The 17,862-nt window shown below is 37.7% G+C and overlaps 1 protein-coding gene across 4 annotated transcripts in view; it reads left to right on the top strand.

Moving 5' to 3' along the window:
* Positions 1 to 187: 187 nt before the first annotated feature.
* The window catches only part of LOC149562204 (phosphomannomutase-like), a 250,289-nt gene continuing 232,614 nt past the window's right edge, over positions 188 to 17,862 (top strand). For 2 of the 4 annotated variants that reach the window (XR_016363901.1, XM_089825747.1), the window contains exon 1: positions 188 to 346. The gene's annotated coding sequence lies outside the window, so the exon portion shown is untranslated. Of the gene's footprint in view, positions 347 to 892; positions 1,016 to 17,862 lie in introns of all 4 variants that reach the window. The other 2 variants (XM_089825748.1, XM_089825749.1) reach the window with 2 other exon arrangements.

Here is a 17,862-nt window from a genome sequence, read left to right on the forward strand (position 1 = left end):
AGTCTAAAGAACGAAAAATAAATAATTTCCAAATTCCTTTCCATTTCTAATCTTTTGATAAAGCAATTATTGTTTTAGAACAATTAACTGCCTTTCTTGCCAGCTATGTTCTTTGAAAGGCACAGCTTCAATCCAAAGAGCTTGGAGTGCATTCTATAAACCTCAAAGGTGCACGTACAACAGTTTTGACACTGAAATTTGCGCTACTTTCATGTGCTAACGAGTTACAACAGCGTGTCTTTCAAGGAAATAAGTTAACACACTGCTACTTATATCCACCATGGAGACTGAGGGAAAGATGCTCCGGTCATTCACATTTTGGTTACGGTGCCTTAGCTCATTTGAGGTAACTCCATTATTTATTTTTCCTCTAAAGCAATTTCATTCTGGATCTGAATTTCACTTGGATCGCACTTGCAATGAAAATCAGAGCTTTAGTCCTAGAAGAAATCAATTAATATAGAATCTGTGGCTTCCATTTTGATTTTTAGAACTTTGCTATTAATTAGTTTCTGGAATTGTAATATGTCATAACTTAGGAATTGTCTTCAGGAGCTGTAAATTTGATTAGATCAAACAAGGCATTTGGATCTCTGCTTTGTTTTTGACCTCAATGTTGGAAAATATGTTTTTACCAATAAGGGATATGATCTCTCAATTGTATTGGGATGTTTTTAATTTTTAACGAAGTCATAATTTTAAGGAAGAGACTATGTGCTGGATAATGTAAAGCAGGGAAAATAGATTGATCAAGCATAGAGAACTTTGATATATCAAGCAGAAAAGTTTCTTCTTATATAACTGTTTGATGTTTTGGATTGTCCTCAACAGTTTACTTTTGAGATGAGAAACACATGAGAAATGATATGAGTTGTGTCTTCGGATTTCGCAGGACATTTAGGATTGAAGAAAAGATGCTGTTCCATATTGGTTTAAGTGATAGATCTGCTTTATCCTAAAACGTGGGCCTCATCTGTACACTTGTTGTGCTTTCACCCTCCATTTCACCAATGTGGTTTGTAGAGCATATTCTGCCCTCCAATCGTATTCTCAGTTACCATTAGTCTGAACATCCTGGATCCATGAAATCCATGGAATCTAAGAAAATGTCTAAAGTCTAATCTAAATGCTGAAATTAGTGATGTTATATTTTCATCAAGGATCTTCATCTATCTTCATGATCAAGCCGCGAAGTAGTGCTGCTATGAAGTTTTCAACTTCCAGCCACTGCCATTGCAATTTAGATTTTTAAACTATACCAGATCAAAGGAATCAAGGTCATGAGTTAAGGCACTAATATCAGATTACTTCTTTCGCAAGATGAATTCAGGTTGAGAATTCGAGTATCTTAGGAACATTGTTCTTTTGATGTAACATCTAACCAAATTACTCACTAATAAAGTGTGGATTAAGTATAGTAAATATAATCCAAATTTCGAGGAGTCAATACCTGACTAAATTTTTGTTTCAAATATATAATTGATTCTACAATCATCACAATGAGTGTAAATCTATTTACAATATTTTTTGGGTACATAACACGCATTCAAAAGCCTCATGCTTTTGTTTGAAGTATCCAAATCTTCTCTTTGATTCGCTGTTCCACACCTGTATCTGGAAGAAAAATGGTTTTGTTGTTTGGATGAGGTGTTTGCCTCAATCAAACTCCGGTTTGGAATCAACCTTAATAACTGAATTGAAATAGAGAATGCTAGCAATAGTAGAAATAAATCTAACAATGAAGCTATGATACTCAATAGATATGCAATTGTATTTGAAATGTAAACAAGTATATTGATATGAAAGCTTGAACACAACATTAACAAATGTAAATCAAAACCTCCATGATTGTATGCTTAGAATCCACCTTGAAAGAAGTATGAATAGATCTTGAAGATGAACAAAGGATCTTGAAGGAAGATCACAACATCATGATGGCTAGATCTAGGGTTTTGAATGATGAATCTTGAATGCTTGAACCAAATCCCTTCAAAGGCTTGAATGCTTCAATCCTTGATCTTCAATGGAAAACTTGAATTTTGAATTATAAAATGCTTGCTTGATCTTGAAAAGTAGATAGTTGCTCATAGATAGTAGTCATTCGTGCATAGATTGTAGATGTGCTCATGAATCCTTGATCTTTGTATGCATTCTTAGGATTCTTAGGTTAGGTTAGGTTAGAGAAAAATGAGAGAAAGCTTCCTTATATAGTGATCTAGGGCATTAACTCCTAGAGAAGGCCGACATAGGAGCATTAAATCCCATTTAACCTTAACCCCTAGGAATAGACCTAGATTAAATGTAATTTAACTTTCCGAAGCCCAAGATCCTGAAACTTGCAGAAATTGAAAATGGGACTTAGCGTTAGGGATTAGGTCGACCTTGCCCTAGGTCAAGGTCAAGGTTGTCCTTGACCTAGATCAGGGTTGAGGTTGGCCTTGACCCAGAAGGTGGTTCTTGACTCAGAGGCTAAAGTCCTCAGTTTCATAGAGTAGTTTGTCAAAAATAAGTTGGAAATAGAGAGAGAGAGAAGTAGAATAGGGGGAAAGCTACTAGATCCATGCAAAAACTCATTCAAGGCACTTGACATGACCCCAAACCACTTACTCAAAGGGCCAAATGCTCTTAACATGGAAGTGCTTTCATTTTAAGATGATACAATATGTTATTGCCTTTGCAAAGCATGTCATTATGTGTTTGACTTGAGTAATAATTTAAAGCATAAAGGTGGCAATTTGGAAGCCAAGCACATGCTTTTGTTAGTAAAAAGATCCATTAGTGAGCTTTATGATATACTTTGGAATTTTAAAAGCAAAAACATATGTTTTCCCATCTAAGAAGCTCGTCATTACTTCTCCAACGAGGTTTTTTGCGTTAGGTGGCAATTTTAGGTGAGAAAGCATGTGTTATGAGGCCCAAAAAACCCTTTGTTGCCCATTTTAACAAGCATTTGGCATTAAAACTCCATGGGTAGTGATTTTGGGATCTAAAGCATATGATTTTCCTCCTCAAAAAACACATTTTTCTTCCTTTCTCTCATGTGTTTGAAGCTGGGCATTATTTTGGAGGACAAATGCATATGTTTTGACAAAAAGAAAACCGCATTTTTACTCTTGTACATGTGCGTTTGAGCTGCACTAAGCCGGGCGACGATTTTTGATGCAGTGACACATTCTTTTGAATTTGTTTTCCTCTCCAAACAGCTTGCCTAGGGCACGTTTTTGCCCAAAAATGATTCATTTTTGGCTATTTTCCTTTATCAAAACTCAATGTTTTGGTTCCAAGGTGAGTTCGTAGGCATTAGATTTCATTTCCAGCTTGTTTATCATTCTTTCCAAGTCGTGTTTGATGCCCTAGGTGCTGTTTTTCGTTGCCATTACATGTTGCTTTTGATTTGGTCAATATGGTTGCTATTCTTGTGCATTTTAGTCCTCTAACTTCCCACACTAGGCAAGCAACAAATCTTAACTCTAAAATACATTCATTTTTAGAGGATTGTGCAATGTCCCATACATCTAGGCCTATGGAATTTGGAATTGATTCCCTCAAATTTCTTATAAGAGGCTTCTTTAGGTAAAAACTATATTGGATTTCCAAGACACGTGCCCTTTTGCGAATAGTTATTTCCTTGGTATAACTCAGATGCGAAAGATCATCTTGGGTATGCCATTAATACTTGTTATTTGGCATAGAGTACCCTCAAATATTAATTTGTGCTTCTTGATATCATTCCAATCTGTAGAAGTGTAGAATGATTGTGTGGTCATGGAAATGAATATGTGAAGTTTGTGTATGTTCTCTATCAATGATGGTCTTGATTATTTCTTGATGATGTAACTTCTTATCTATCCCCCTTCCATCGATTATTCAATTCAATATGAACAGTCAACATAGATATTATTATTTTATATTCTCTGTTATATTCTTGATGTGTAAATTTGATTGACTTTGCTGCTATGCGTATCTACACATATTTTGTGTGCGATAGTTATATAAACCATTCTCAGTAATATAGACCTCCAATTGATATTCAATATTTACGCTACTATATTTGTTGTCCCTTGAATGATTATATAAGTTCAACTCAATATTAATTCTACATGGGATTTATGGTATTAAGTCTCCTAATGTTTGGCCTCCCTACCAAACCCGCTTAACAATCTATTATTATTCATTCCTTGTTGTAATAGTCCTTGTTTGTTTTGTGATGGAGTTTTAGATGTTAATACGCTCCAGATTGTTAACTATGAGAATACGTTGCAGATGCTCAGAGTGATCGCCTATTGCATTGTATGTCTTTGGTAATGGCTTCCAAAGTCAGTTGCTCCCCGCTTATGGCATGATGATGATAGAGATAATCATGGGAGTGTTTCTTGGGTCGTTACTTCTTTGTGCTACGAATTATATGGCTTCTCCATCCTTCCATGATGGTGGTTAGAATTCATGCCCTCCTTCCCTATTCAATGCTTCTTTTTTTCTCTCCATATATCCTCCTTCGATGTGTTGTGTGGCGTTATGGATATCTGCACTCCCTTGGATGATGGCGGGAAAAAGCCACTCTCTCTTCTCCATGCATATCCGTTGGTTGTATAATATCACCTCTATTCCTAGGATATTGATTTTTTGTTTCATTGCCTAATTCACTGGCTTCCGCTAGCAAACTGATTCGTCTTCCTTTCCAATTGATTGAGTCCATGTAGATTATGTTCGCAAGGCAAGGTTCCATATTTTATATATAAATCGTTGTCTTCGATTCCCCCCGTATGGCTAGTCATCTACTGCTTGTTCTCTTATCTGATAATATTGATGACTATTGCAGGTACAAGTATCATGAATCCCCATTTGTCTTCTTGCACATAATATTTCTCTGCATTCCTTTATCTCTAAGGAAATATATTTTGTTATCAAACAATTACTTTGTGCTTTGTTCCGACTACTCCTGATGCTTCCGATGATGGCTCATGGCATTAATTGTGTTGTTGCGAATCCTCCTATATGTACTGTGATGAATATTTAATAGACTGTGAACTGCTCTCCTCTTCTAATGCCGTGCTTCAGTTTTAGCTACTTGGACTTTGATCCTTATGCTCTCCCTTTGTTCGCCCAACCGTCCATGTTCCCCGTAAAATGTTCAGTCCCCTCTATATATACTTGTATGATAGAATGGGCATGACTCTTTAGAAATTTGATTATATTATTATTGTATTTTGATATTTGAATATAATTACATTTAATATTAAGTTATATTTTTAATCATTTTTATAATATATTCTTACAATTAATATTTGGTATTAAATGTTCATATTTAATGTTTGATGTATGCTAGAAGATACCCTTTTGATGATATATATTATAATATATATCATAATTATATTATCATTATCCTTAATAAAAATATAACTCAGGTTATAATAAATAAATGGTAATATTGGCTAAAAAATTTATATCTTTCATTATAATTAATTTTAATTTGGATATAATACTCTATAAGGTTTTCTTATTATTTATTTAACTTCATCAATATAATTATTATTATTTATAGAATTATATTATTTATTTATTTATAATGTTATATTATATTCTCTTTCTTATTATATTATATTTAATTTATAATAAATTATATTGTAATTTATTATTAAATCGATTTGCCCAAAATAGGGGACATGACAGATTGAGTCAAGATTCAAAATCTATGTCTCTTCGCTGCAATCTTTTTTGAATCCGAAAATCTTCTTGGATTAACTTCAGATTTTGCATAGAGATTTGAAGAGACTTCTTCCTTTGCTTTTAAAGAGGTAAGATTTCTTGTGATTTTCATAGGGCTAAGTTGTATATATTTTTGTCATTCTCAGATTTGCATTTGTTTTGATGTATAATAAATGTGCTCCTTCTATCTTCTATCTCATTTCTCTAAGTTGCATATGCTAGTGCTTCATCTTGGTTGCATATGCTGTCGGGATTAAAAACTGCATTCTTCTATGAAGTTATCAAGGAACGCAAGCTCACTTTGCAACATGCTTTTGCATCCAAAAAACCTACTTTCATGCTTACAAGCACTCCATCTGCACTTGTTATATCGCTGCCACATGACTTAAAATTCTTGATGATAGTTGCTTGCACACTTTAATGAAAACATAACAATTCACTATGAGTAGACATCATGCCACCCCCCATCTTCCATGCATTCTTCACAGATAAGACTTGCTGCCTGCATATGGAATCATCCTCCAAAAACCCATTTTTTGGTTTTTCCACCATATAAGCACACATTTTGAGCTCAAACACATGTATTCATTCGCTGCCCCAAAAATTTTCAGCCATATTCCGTATGCAAAATTCCCGAAACTCGTACTTGTACATCAAAAAATGTGCAATGGACCCATCCATGCTTTATTTTCTCACCTAAAGCTTGTTGTTCATTCATATGCAATGCTCCCAAAAAACCACGTTTTTAAAATTTTCCCCTATTTAAAGAGCTAGTTTTACCTTAATTCCTTCATTCTTCATTTCTTAAAAGTCCTCCAATCATATCCAGCATGCATAACTCCATATATACAAAGAAGAAAGAGGGACACGAGGCAAGAATGATCACATAATGGAGCCTACAACTAGGTGAAAGAATGATTACAAGCATATAATGCCTTCAAGACAAAAATGGTCAACGAACACTCAACAAAACAATCAAGGATGCATATCCATGTCCCAATTCAAGATGCTTTCACCAAATACAAATACGTCACATCGGGCGTCCTATAGCAATATGAAGACCAACAAAGGATGGTGTAATAGGGGTCGTCTCTTGTTAGACACTTAGAATATTTTTATCATGTATTTGTGATTTGTATTTGATAGATTACATGTAATGGACAAACAAAATGTACATGTGATAATATCATGTGCAAAGTTGTAACATGTAATCGGGTTGCAAGTGCATCAGGCATGCAACTTTGAATAAGTCAAAGTTAGAAGTTTGTTAGAGAGTAAGTCAAGGTGGTAAAAGTGTATTCCCCTTCTTTCTCAACCTTTCCCTCCACTCTTTTCCTATATAAAGGAGGGGGCTCATTGTAAATAATCATCTTTTGGTAAGGCAGGAAAATTCTGCCAGTTTGTTTATGCACTCTAAGACTTTGAGCTTAGATGTAAATTTGAATTGCTTTCAATAAAAGGGGGACCTTTCTTTCAAACTTTGTATTGATTCAAGGTGTTATGTGATGACTTTTTTTGAATAATGATTGTCATTTTTGGAGTTTTCAAGAGGGATCCAAATTTGATTGTGGAGACTTTGAGCTACCTATTTGTTGTCCTCAAAATCACAAAGTTGAGGCAACCCTATACAATTTTCTCATGGATTCGTAGGTGCATCCTCTTTGTTCAACGCATTCATGAGGCATCATGAAAACAATTCATTATCTCCAAATTGTTCTTTGTGCAGTCTTATTTATGTGTTCTTTTGAAAGTTTTCCATCGAAATTATCCCCAATTGATTGTTGGTTAGAGTTCCCTTTCTCTAACTACAAACACTCATTTTTTGGTTAATTTTCTCGTCTTTTATTTGTTTTTCTTTGTGTTGCAAATAGTCTTTGCCTTTTTTTTTGCCTTAGGTGAATTGCCCTTGGAATTCCACTTCATTCGAGCTAACTTGTGTCTAAATTGGAGTTGTCTAGCTCAAGCTATAAGGGAAAAAGTGGGATTTTTCAGGTCAACTGCATATTTTTATTAAAAACCTCATAAAAGTGGGATTTTTATTGACAATTGCATGATATAAAATTATATTTGATATTTAAAGTGGACTTTATGGTTCATTTTAAATTTTTAACTCATTCGGAGTTGATTTCACCACAGGTTTTTATGTTTTATGAAAGTAGCTTATTTCAAGGTTATTTTTCATGTTACTTTATTAAAACTATAGTTAAGTATTAAATATAATTACATGAGACAACTTAAGTGAATAAGTGGGATTTTTATTTCATATTGCATATATCCACATACAAAATACTCCATAGAAATTGACTTTCAATAAATTCTAAGTCCCAGTATCATTAAAAGTGTGCTTTTTAAATGTAATTGCATATGTTATTGTATTTAAAGTTCATTTTTAATAATTAAATGCATATGTAATTTGAAATCACCATTTAAAGTGGGTTTTTGAAACTCATTTACATGTAAATGTAAAATTAAAATGAATTCTTCATTCATTTTAATTCAAAGTGGTGATTTTGGACCCAAATACATATGTATGCTTTCCTTTAAGTCTAAGTCACAACTGGCAATTTTCAAGCCAACTGCATATGTTTTATAACATATGTAAATGTCATTGAGAAATGCATTTTTGACTATCAAAAGGAAAGTGACAATTTTTTCCTTTAAAGCATATTTTTGAAATATGACTATGCATCTTAAAAATGCATTATGCACGAAGTCATAAATTAAAAACTTATGGGTGGTGATTTTCTTTGCCATTACACATGTTTTAAAACACATGTATTTACTTTCAAATGGTGCATTTATCTTTATAATGCTAAGAGTGGCAATTTTCGTGGTCATTACATGCATTTTGGGATATGCATTGAAGGCAACATTTAAACAGGTCTTCAAGAATGGCATTTTCTTTGCTATTACATATAATTTGATACATGTGTTTGTATTCAAAAAATGCGTTATTACTTCTAGCCAATTTTGGTGAAGTTTTTGGCATTATTTCCAAGTGTTGGTGCCATATAAAAACATGTCCATATATGGGCATAATATTGACGAGTGTTATCAAGCCAAAAAGATCCATTTTAAATCAAATACGAAGGCATTTTTGAAGGTTTTTAAAGGGCGGCAATTTTGAAGGAAAAACATATGGTTCTCTACATGTGTTTTGCTAAACATAGCTCATTTGGGCATGATTTTCACCACAAATATGTTCCATTTGGAGGCATTTTTGCATTGATACCTTTAAGAAGCTATCTAAGGTAAGGGTTTTTTATTCCAAGCTTGTTTTTCATTATTTTGCAAGCTCATCTTTGCCCTAGACGTTGTTTTCATGTCTTTGCATTTGAAGTTGCCAGGTCAAAGGTTGTTCCACATTTTGCACATTGCATTTCTTTAACTATATCCAAATGTCCAAATTCAAAGCATGTTATGAGGATTTCGAAATCTATTTAAGTCTTGGTTTTGGACAAATCTAAAACCTAAAAATGTCTTGGATTCTATTTAGATTTTCTCAAGATTTAGATAAGGATTTGTCTTTCTCATTTTTAATGGAGTTGAGGCAATTTTCCTTTCTTATTTCCTCTAAGGCATTTGTACATATTTGTAATGGTCACCCCTGGATGTCCCAAAAAACTAAACCAATTTGCTGAAAGGAATTTTGTCAAACAGTTTGCATTCAATCTCTTATTTCTCCGTTTAATGTTTTAAACCTCTTATAACTCCAGAAATCAAACATTTATTTGTTTTTTGTGTTTTATGCATGGAATTGGTATCATACAACATAAACAAGAAAGAAACTACAATAATATGCAAAGTGGAAATGAACTGCTGCTAATAAAATGTTATTTTCATAATTCATAAAACCAAATATATGGCAGATTTATCAACTCACTAATTACTTCAGCAGTATTGACATAATACTCCAGCCCATGCTTTCGAACTTGCTGCTACAGTGCTTTGTCCTTCAACCAGTCCACTACCTTCATAATATCATTCCCTCAAAGCGGCATAAGCGTCGGAAAAGTAGTGAAGAAGATATGAGCAAAATACCAAATCTGCCTGTAGCTGGAAATGCAACTAAATTGCCTGATAATGAAGCCAATAACAAAGAATTTCAAATGCCAAACCCCAAGGGAATGACGTATAGAATGTTACAAGAGAGGATAGACGTCCTCAAATGCCAAGAACAGAGCTGCAACTCACACACCAATTTCTTCTCATATTCAACCTAGCTAATGAAGCCACAAATGCTTCCTTTTATTCTATTTCCAAGGGTCCGCTCAACTCATATGGGCAATGTGGGATAAAAAATGTGTAGCATATAAAACATATATTAAAATACCCCTTATGTCTCCCTTGGGTACACATCCCCATAAAATAAATATTAAAGTAACACTTTAATATTTTACAATTAAATTAGATGTTACTTTAATAAAACTTCAGGCATTAAAATGTATTAGCAATCGGACTCCGAATAATGCGAGTGATAGCTCATCGGAAAGCTCTCACCGAGGAGTATCAAATCCAATCACCAAAATTGACCTGCACTGTGTCCTGCCGACTTACTAAAAATAGTAAGTATGCCTGAAACTGAGTAAATCAACTTCGTTTTGGCCCAAAGTGGAAATGACTAGGCCAAAACACTCCAAGATCCCATTAAACCCTTCGTTAGCCCTTGGGACCATGTAGAACAAGGCTAATGCACACACACTTGGTCAACTGCTAAAATGGGGACATTACAGTCCGCCCCCTTTGAAATTGCTTGTCCTCAAGCAATCTCAGTCCAGCTTGCTGAATAACCTGCTCACTCTTCCATATAGAATCTTCCTCCGGCAGGTCTCTCCATCTGATCAAATACTCCTTCACTATCTTGTTTCTAAGCTTCCTCTCTCTGGTGTCCAGAATAGCCTCGGGTACTAACACAAGCTTCCCCTCCTCATCCAAATGGGGTAAATCTGCAGAAGGCACTACATTCTGATCAATGGCTTTCTTAAGCCTAGACACATGAAACACATTGTGCACTCGATTGCCCTCTGGAAGCTCAAGCTCATAGGCGACTTTGCCCACTTTGCGAATCACCCTGTAGGGACCATAAAATCTAGGTTTCAACTTTTCAGCTCCGCTCTTCTTGAGCGATGACTGTCTATATGGTTTTAGCCTCAAGTAAACCATATCCCCTATCTCGAAGCTACGCTCTATTCGGTGCTGATCAGCATACAATTTCTGTTGATTCTGGGCCTGTTGTATATTCTCTTTGAGCACTTTCAGGATGTCCTGACTATCCTGCAATAAGTTTTTGGCTCTAGGCACTCTACTGTCCCCCAAAACTAAATCCATGAAGCTAGGTGCTTCATAACCATAGAGTGCCATGAAAGGAGTCATCTTGATGGACATATGATAAGTGGTGTTATAACAATATTCTCCCATATGCAACCATCTGATCCAAGCCTTTTGTTGTGCAGTTACATAGTTCCTCAAATATCCTTCCACCCATTTATTCACAATCTCTGTTTGCCCATCTGTTTGTGGATGATAACTAGTGCTAGGTGTAAGATCTGTACCACACAACCTAAACAACTCTTGCCAAAAGCACTCATAAACTTACTATCTCGGTCGCTGACAATGAATCTAGGCAGCCCATGTAACCTGAATATCTCTCTAAAGAAAAGATCTGCCACCTGTGCTGCTGTGTAAGTGGACGGAATAGCAAAGAAGTGAGCAAACTTCGTCAAGCGGTCCACCACCACATAGATGCAATCTCTTCCCTGCACTCGTGGTAAACCAGTGATGAAGTCCATCAAAATAATTTCCCATTTCCTATCAGGAATGGGCAAGGGCTGTAATAAACCTGCAGGAAATGTGTGTTCTCCCTTATTCTGTTGACAAACCACACACTCCCTGACATACCTCTGAACATCATCCTTGAGCCCTTTCCATGAAAACCGCTCTCGGATCTGCTTGTAGGTCTTGAAGACCTGGATGTCCAGCTGTGGGTGCATCATGAAATGCCTTCAATATCGCCTCTCTCAAATGTGATGACGGAATCAAATAAACCCTGTCCTGAACTCTGATCAATCCATCTATCACCTCATAGTGATCATCCCGTATGGTACCTGAAATCAATCCAGAAGCCCAAGCATCTCCGACATACTCTGCTATAATCCAATCTCTCCAATCTCCTGAAATCTCTGCCAGAGCACATAAGTGAGGTCTTCGAGATAAGGCATTAGCCACCACATTTTTCTTACCTTTGACAAACTCTATGTCAAAGTCATAAGCTTGCAATTTAGTCACCCATTTTTGTTGCTGGTCATTAAGATCACGCTGGCTCATGAAGTATTTAATACTGTTGTGATCAGTCTTGATCACAAAACGTCCACCTACCAAATATGATCGAAATTTGGCCAATGCATGCATTATGGCCAACATCTCCCGGTCATAGACAGAATAACTCTTCTCAACTTCTCGGAGCTTCCTACTCTCGAATCCAATGGGATGCTTCTCCTGCATCAATACTGCTCCAATCCCATCACTTGATGCATCACAATGAAGCTCAAAAGGCTTCGTGAAATCCAGTAGAGCTAGAACTGGACATGAAGACATTACCTGCTTGAAATGCTCAAAACACCTCTGTGCTGCCCCTATCCACACGAAGGCTCCTTTCCTGGTAAGATTTGTCAAGGGCGTAGCAATCTCTGAGAATCCCTTAACAAACCTCCTATAAAAACCACATAAACCAAAGAATCCCTTAAGCTGTGTAAGGTTTGTGGGAGTAGGCCACTCTACAATAGCTCTAATCTTTTCGGGATCAACCCGAACGCCATCTGCACTAATGATATGCCCAAGGTAAAGGAGCTCAGTCATGCCAAACTCACATTTAGATTCCTTGGCATACAATGACTCTCTCTCCAGAATAGATAACACCTCCTCCAGATGATGTAAGTGCTCCTCCCAGGTCTTACTGAAGACCAAGATGTCATCAAAGAAGATCAAGACAAATCTCCTCAACTGCTTCCTGAATACCTGGTTCATACAACTTTGAAATGTAGCGGGTGCATTGGTTAGACCAAATGGCATAACCATGAACTCAAAGTGGCCATAGTGACATCGGAAGGCTGTTTTCTCAATGGCCTTTGCTCTCATCCTGATTTGATGGTATCCAGATCGCAAATCAATTTTGGTGAAGAAGCATGCCCCATGCAACTCATCAATCAGCTCATCAATCCTAGGAATGGGATACCTGTTTTTAATTGTTTTCTTATTCAATGCCCTGTAATCGATGCACATGCGCATCGTCTCATCCTTCTTTACCAATACTACTGCTGAAGCAAAAGGGCTCTTACTAGGCCTGATATGCCCCATCTCCAACAAATCCTTAATCGCCTTCTCTATCTCATCCTTGTGTTTCTTAGGATGACGATAGGGAGTAACCATCACTGGTTTGGCTCCCTCCTCGAGCTCAATAACATGTTCCATCCCTCTGTCAGGAGGAACCCCATGAGGAATATCGCTAAATACTTTAGCGTGTCTATCAAGTATCTTCTGGATATCTAGTGGATGACTCTTTTCTTGTGGCTCTGGTGAAGTTGGCATAATGTAGCACTCTGCCGCCCACTCTATGTCATCATGACGAAAAAGTCTCTGCATTCTCCTCAAGGACACTACTCTGCAACCTCCATCTGAAAGACCTCTAAGTACCACAGTTCTGCCCTCATGCTGGAATCTCATCTCCAATTTCGCTAGGTTGAGTGTGAACTCCACTAGTGAAGCCATCCATGTCATGCCGAGGATGACATCATAATCTCCCATGTCCACAACATAGAACTCATCCTTCAACTCGTAGCCATCTCTAAACCTGATGTGAAGATTAGATATCTTCCGAGTGCATAATAATTTATCACCGTTAGCCACCATGACTCTAAACCCATCATGCTCCTCTATCTGTAACCCTCTCCTGGCTACCAACTGTGCATCTATGAAGTTATGTATAGCCCCAGTGTCAATAAGAGATATCACTTTCCGCCCCTGGATAGTACCCCTGATCTTAAATGTGATTGCCTTTTGGGCCCCTGTCAAGCGTGCCAACAATCTATCATCCTTAGGAATGTTGCTCTCCTCTATAGTGTTACCCTCATCTGAATCGGAGTGCTGATCCTCCCCCTCTGACTCTGAATCTTCTGCTGAAAAATACTCCATTTGATTTGCCTTAGCCTTGAGAGAACATTTATGAGATAAGTCCCAAGGCTCTCTACAATGGAAGCACAACTTCTTATTTCGAAGTTCATTCAAGGTTTCATTGTCTAGTCCTTTTGATCCTTCTTTGGGTTTGCTATACTCTTTCTGAAACGGTTTTTTGTCTTTGTCTTTGTGGTAGGAAGAATCTGTTGAATGGTTTTTTCCTTTGTATACCGAAGGGGCTAAATCTCGTGCCTTTTTAGTTGCTTAAGCTAAGGTGAGTGGATCATGTCCCTTCACCCAACCTTGTAATGGATCAGCAAGACCATCACAAAATAACACCACCAATCTCCTAAGAGAGATATTAGTAACAAGTACAGACAAGCGCTGAAACTCGGCAATGTAAGCATCCACAGAACCTGACTGTTTTAACTGTGCTAGTTCCTTGAAATGTAACTCGGGATCCCTAGTGTCAAATCTCTCAATCAATGTTTCGGTGAATTCCTCATAGGATGTAATCTGATTATGCCCCAAAGCCACCATGCCATGATGCCACCATTCATGTGCAACGCCATCCAAGTGCATAGCTGCATACTTGATAGCCTCCTCCTCAGGCATAGGAATTAGCTGCAAGTATGTATCTATCTTCTGCACCCAAGCTCGTGCAGTCATCTTCCCTGAAGCATCATAATAAGATAAGGAAAGTTTTCCAACTTTCTCTCTTAGCTCAAAGTTTTGATTCCTCCCTCCTGCTCTAGGCATGTGTCTCATCCTCAAGTCCATATAATCTCTGAGGGAAATATCCGCCTGAAACTCTGGTCCACTAGCCTCCCAGTCCCTCCTGAACTGATCCTGTAACTCGGTAATCTACGGTTCGTTTACTGGTTGAACCGGATCTTTGGGTGGGAAGGTGGGTAGAAGAGGTCTCGAGCTCGCAGTTCGCGCTGGGCGTGCAATGTGTCTAAAGTTATCAGCCTCATTCCCATTGTTGCCGTGCCCATTATTACCATTAATGTTATTCTCAGGACCATTGTTGTTGCCTTGGCCTCCATGGTTATTGTTTCCCCCATTGTTATTGTTTCCCTCATTGTTATTGTTTCTGTTGTTGGCATCACCTAGATTAATATTGACGCCCATCTGTCTAGCCATGAGCTGCAACATCATGTCCATTCGCCTATTGTGCTCCTGCTACATACGCTGCCCCTGCTCTAATGTATCCAGTAATTGTCTGAACATTACGTCCCCCTGATCTGGACCGACATTCCCGCCTCCGCCTAATCCTATATTCATGTCATCTCGATCACCCATATTGTTGTCCTGATCAAAAAATATCTCCTCTGTGTCTGTATGGCTGGATTCAATGTCCCCCTGCATGGATGTACTAGACTGTTTGCTTTGCAAGTCTAAAATTCTATTTTGTCTTGCTCTAGTATCGCGGAAATTATAAGGCCCCTGTCGCATGCTCAAACATAAATGCTTAGCCTGTGCTTTTTTATTTCTGATTTTAGTGTTTTGACATTTCGTCAAACACTTTTCCCTCTATCCAGCTGTTCCAAATTTCCTATAAGACCTCCACAGGATGGCAGGACTTATAGCTCTGATACCACTGTAATGGTCACCCCTGGATGTCCCAAAAAACTAAACCAATTTGCTGAAAGGAATTTTGTCAAACAGTTTGCATTCAATCTCTTATTTCTCCGTTTAATGTTTTAAACCCCTTATAACTCCAGAAATCAAACGTTTATTTATTTGTTGTGTTTTGTGCATGGAATTGGTATCATACAACATAAACAAGAAAGAAACTACAATAATATGCAAAGTGGAAATGAACTGCTGCTAATAAAATGTTATTTTCATAATTCATAAAACCAAATACATGGCAGATTTATCAACTCGCTAATTACTTCAGCAATATTGACATAATACTCCAACCCATGCTTTCGAACTTGCTGCTACAGTGCTTTGTCCTTCAACCAGTCCACTACCTTCGTAATATCATTCCCTCAAAGCGGCATAAGCGTCGAAAAAGTAGTGAAGAAGATATGAGAAAAATACCAAATCTGCCTGTAGCTGGAAATGCAACTAAATTGCCTGATAATGAAGCCAATAACAAAGAATTCCAAAGCCCAAACCCCAAGGGAATGACGTCTAGAATGTTACAAGAGAGGATAGATGTCCTCAAATGCCAAGAACGGAGCTGCAACTCACACACCAATTTCTTCTCATATTCAACCTAGCTAATGAAGCCACAAATGCTTCCTTTTATTCTATTTCCAAGGGTCCACTCAACTCATATGGGCAATGTGGGATAAAAAATGTGTAGTATATAAAACATATATTAAAATACTCCTTATGTCTCCCTTGGGTACACATCCCCATAAAATAAATATTAAAGTAACACTTTAATATTTTACAATTAAATTAGACGTTACTTTAATAAAACTTCAGGCATTAAAATGTATTAGCAATTGGACTCCGAATAATGCGAGTGATAGCTCATCTGAAAGCTCTCACCGAGGAGTATCAAATCCAATCACCAAAATTGATTTGCACTGTCCTGCCGACTTACTAAAAATAGTATGCCTGAAACTGAGTAAATCAACTTCGTTTTGGCCCAAAGTGGAAATGACTAGGCCAAAACACTCCAGGATCCCATTAAACCCTTCATTAGCCCTCGGGACCATGTAGAACAAGGGTAACGCACACACACTTGGTCAACTGCTAAAATGGGGACATTGCAATATTTGTTGAATGTTCTTGCAAGTCATTGTCATTTCCATTTTCAGATTTGCATGTTTTTGTTTTTGAAGTTGTTCCTTCTATCTTCTGTGTTCCTCTCCAAGTTGTATATGCAATGTCTCATCTTACTTGCATATGCAGTCAGGTGTAAAATCCCGTTCTTAAAAGAAAGATAAGTTTGTTTTTCCCTCACATGTGAATGTAGCTTCATAAACCATCAAAGACCAAGATGGTAATACTATCATTAGTCTTGATCCTGAGACTACTGATCGTATATTTCATGTTCTTCATACTCTAGTTGTTTGTAATGTTCCCAAACGGTTTCGGTAATGTTCCCAAAAGTTTCAAAGATGCTTCCGAACAGTTTCTACTCTGATACCACTATAATGTTCCATTTCTAGCAGTACTGGGTTCTCTGTGCTACACGGCCTTAGTTGCCCTTGCTGCGGGGCCTCAATTGCCCGTGCTGCGTGGCCACAGCCCATGTTGCACGGCCTCAATTGCCCGTGTTGTGTGGCCACAGCCCGTGCTACGTGACCTTAGTTGCTCGTGCTGTGTGGCCTTAGTTACTTGTGCTGTGCGGCCTCAAATGCCTGTGCTGCGCAGCCATAACTCGTGTTGCGTGGTCTCAGTTGCCTGTGCTGTGTGGCCTCTGCCAAAGCTGCGCAGCCTCAGTTGTCGTACTACGTGGCCTCAGTTGCTCGTGCTGCGTGACCTCAATTGCCCGTGCTACATCGCCATAGTTGCTTGTACTGAGCGGCCACAGTTGCCTGTGCTACGCGGCCATAGTTGCCCATATTGCACGGCCACAATTGCTCGTGCTGCATGGCCATAGTTGCTTATGCTGCATGGCCTTAGTTGCCCATGTTGTGTGACCATAGTTGCCTATGCTGCACGACCTTAGTTGCCTGTGCTGTGCAACCTCAGTTTCCCATATTGTGTAGTAGTCAAGGGGAGGTCGTACGATAGTCCAAGGGAGGCCATATGGTAGAGGTAGGACAAGCCGTACACGGAACGAAGGTAGACTCGTCTGTACGGTAGGAGGGAGGAAACTGACCAATGGTGTACAGATAGAGGGAAGAATGCCCAATCATGCAACCATAAACTTATAGATTCGAATTCGTTAGATAAAGCCAAACAAGAATGGAGATTGAATACGAATAATCCTTCAATTAATATTTGCCAAAAAATGGTGCTCCGATTTGCTAGATCCTAGCAAAGTATTATATACAACAGAATAGGATGAGGGTT

The sequence above is a fragment of the Cupressus sempervirens genome, chromosome 4 (genome assembly GCF_028749045.1).
Source record: "Cupressus sempervirens isolate cs-2001-9-10 chromosome 4, ASM2874904v1, whole genome shotgun sequence".
In the NCBI taxonomy this organism is placed as follows: domain Eukaryota; kingdom Viridiplantae; phylum Streptophyta; class Pinopsida; order Cupressales; family Cupressaceae; genus Cupressus; species Cupressus sempervirens.